The 3,625-nt window shown below is 37.4% G+C and overlaps 1 pseudogene; it reads left to right on the forward strand.

Annotated features, from left to right (window-relative positions):
• Positions 1-342: 342 nt before the first annotated feature.
• On the forward strand, positions 343-3,262 carry LOC130868350 (40S ribosomal protein S6-like; annotated as a pseudogene).
• The last annotated feature ends 363 nt before the right edge of the window (positions 3,263-3,625 follow it).

Raw genomic sequence — 3,625 nt, forward strand, 5'->3', positions numbered from 1 at the left:
GAACAAACTCATTCCTGGGAGATTCTTGATCCTACTTAAACTGCATTATTCTAGGTTATGTAAAGACTAATGGGCTTCTAGATAAACCTGCCTTGACAATCATTTCCCAGTAAATGACAGCAGCCTAATGCTTGTCAGAAGGTTAATGCCCCACATTCCAGTTGCTTTTGGAGAAACTTCAATTCAGTTTCAATTCAATATTCAAAGAATATTTTGTCTTATTCCCTTGAATCATGATTATATTGCAAATTTCATAATGTTTTTTTTCTGACTCACAACAGTAACCCACATGATAAATCCTAGGAATCATGCAGAAGTTATGGCAAAACTTCTACACGCAAAATGATTGTGGAAGTTATATTTGGCACAAAGCACAGTAGGTATTGATTCAGTGCTTGGAGCTCATGGAACAGCATTAAATGAAGCATGGAGGAAATATTGTGGTTCTATGTTATTGTCTTAAATGCATCAGTATACAATCCTAAATGTTGGTATGTTAGAAAGCATGATTCAGAAGAACTAAGGTTCAATATGGCAAAAATAGCACATGGTTTAAAAAATGACATCAATCCCCAGATGAATCCTATTGCAGCATACTGAGAACTCTTGAAACCTGAAACATAGAAACGTCATTAGATAACAGTGAGTAAAAATTCAAACATCTGGAAAGACTTCAGTTTTTAAAGGGGGAGTGGAGTACCTATTCAGGAAAGCACCTGCTCTTTTTTATTTCTAGCATCACATCAATTTATGGTTATGTTTTTAAAAGGAAATATAAATGAATGGAATAGATAAATGGAAATAGAAGATAATATATAGATGATAGAGACAAATAGGTGATTGATAGTTAATAGATATGATATAATTGAACATAATAGATGGACAGAAAGTAATAGAGGAGATAGATGATAGATAGATAGATAGATAGATAGATAGATAGATAGATAGATAGATAGGCAGAATAGATGGGTGGAGGAAATTGATCCCAAAATAGATCTAATAGATGAAAGAGGATAGAAAAGACATAATGTGTGTGTGTGTGTGTGTGTGTATTTATGTGTGTGTACATGCAGGTACAAACATAAGTACTTATTTTAAGCAATTGGCTCATTTCTGGGGCTTGAAATCAGCAATGTGAGCTAAGGCTCAGATAGAACTCAGTGGGTGCTACAGTCTTGGGTCTGGAGCATGGAAACTCAAGCTAGGTATCCATGCTGCAGAAGCATTTCTCTGTGAAACCTCAGTCTTTGTTCTTCAGATTTTCAACTGAATGACATACTGCATGTTGTCAAGTGATCTAATTTCCATAAAATCTGCCAATTTCAATGCAATCAAATTTCAGAAGTATTCCCACAGTAACATCTGTATCAGTGTTAGGACAAAGAGCTAGTTCCCAAAGTCTGATCAAGCTGCCTCATAAAACTAATCATGTCAGTAAAGTTATGGTGGGCCATAAAATGGAAATGATCCGTACGAGACCAATATCAGCAAAAAAGATTGATAGTAGGTAGAGGCCATTTTCTCCTAATGAAATGATGCTTATCTAGTCAGTTAATAGTTATTGAATGCCTAAGAAGAACTGACAGCTGTTATAGGTCCTACGGAGAAGTAAACAACCAGATATAGTCTTTGTCCTGATGGAGTAGCCAAGCTAGAGCAGACATCAATGAAAAATAACCCAGAGGTCAAATCTAGCCTACCACCCATCTATATTAGTCAAGTCTGATGGGAGCTCAAACACACTGCTTACTTAAGAACTGCATCTGAATGCTACAGAGCTGGGGAAGGTAACACTGAGGAAAAGACTGCTATGCCCTCCATGGAGAGATAATGGCTTTTCAACTGCTCTCTTGGTGTAGCCATTTTCATGGCAGGACAATGAAATCTGAAGCATGATCCCATTGACAGATGTCAGGGATGGATGAACTACACTCCAGAATTAAGTAAAGAGAAATTTAGCATGTAGCTTTTAAATCTCAAGCAAAGGTGATTTGGGAGTGATTGCTTTCTAATCTGTTGTTTTCATTGGTTAATTAATAAAGAAACTGCTGTGGCCCATTTGATAGGCCAACCCTTAGGTGGGTGGAGTAAACAGAACAGAATGCTGGGAGAAAGAAGTCGAGTCAGGCAGTCGCCATGATTCTCCCACTCCAGACAGATGCAGGTTAAGATCTTTCCTGGTAAACCAGCTCATGGTGCTACACAGAATATTAGAAATGGGTTAGATCAAAATATAAGAGCTAGCCAATAAGAGGCTGGAACTAATGGGCCAGGCAGTATTTAAAAGAATACAGTTTCCGTGTAATTATTTCAGGTATAGAGCCAGCCAAGTGGTAGGACGCAGCCCCGCCGCTCTTAGTACTACACAAAAGAAACTTCCTGTAACAAAAATATTTATCACAAAAATAAGGAAAATGTAAGAAATGGCATTTGGTGTTGGGACACAGTAAAAAGTATTCATAGGGGTAGGCGAGAGTAAAGGAAAAAAGATCTAGAGACTCTTTTCTGGGATGTCTCCTAGGCAGTCGGCTGCATCGAGATGAAGGAATAGTTCCTTCTCAGCCATCAGCTATCAGAAACTCATTGAAGTAGACAATTAACACAATATTTGTACTTTCTATGAGAAGGAAATGGCCATAGAAGCAGCTGATGATAGTCTGGATGAAGAACAGCAAGCTTGTGTGATCTAAATCAGTGATGGGAATGACAAACAAGGTTTTTCCGTGAATTATGCCAGAGTGTACCTGTTGTTGAGTAAGGGACATTCTTGTTACAGACCAAGAACTGGAGAGAGGAAGAACAAGTCTGTTCAGAGAGGCATTGTTAATACCAATCTGAGTGTTCTTAACTTAGTTATTGTAAAGAAATGAGAGAAGGATATTCCTGGACTGACAGACACTGTTGTACCTCAGTGGTTGGGACCTAAAAGAGCTAGAAGAATCTGAAAAGTTTTCAACATCTTTAAAGGAAATAATATGTTGTCATAAAGTTCTTAAACAAAGTAGGTAAGAAGCCCAGGACCAGAAAACCAAATATTCAGTGTCTCACTCATCTGCATGTCCTGAAACACAAACACCAATATATTGCTCTGAAGAAACAATGTACTAAGAAAATTAAAGGGGCTGTAGGATATGATAAACTTTTGTCTGAGAGACTTAAGGAATCCAAAGAGAAATGGCAGGAACAGATTGCCAGGAGATGTAGGCTCTCCTCTCTGAGAGCTTCTACTTCTAAGTCTGCATCCAGTAAAAAGAGTCTTTAAAAGTAACAAATTATGTTGTTGACCATGTCATTTGCTTTATGGAAGCTTTTAAGTTTCAGGAGGTCCCATTTATTAATTGTTTTTTTCAGTGTCTCTACTACTGGGGTTATATTTAGGAAGTGGTCTTCTGTGCCAATGTGTTCAAGTGAACTTACCATTTTCTCTTCTATGAGGTTTAGTGTGGCTGGCTTTATGTTGAGGTCTTTGATCCATTTGGACTTGAGTTTTGTGCATGGTGATAAATATGGATCTATTTTCAGTCTTCTATATGTTAATATCCAGTAGTGCCAGCACCATTTGTTAAATATGCGTTCTTTTTTCCATTTGGTATTTTTTGCTTCTTTCTCAAAAATCAGGTTTTCA

This window comes from Chionomys nivalis, chromosome X (assembly GCF_950005125.1).
Source record: "Chionomys nivalis chromosome X, mChiNiv1.1, whole genome shotgun sequence".
NCBI lineage: Eukaryota > Metazoa > Chordata > Mammalia > Rodentia > Cricetidae > Chionomys > Chionomys nivalis.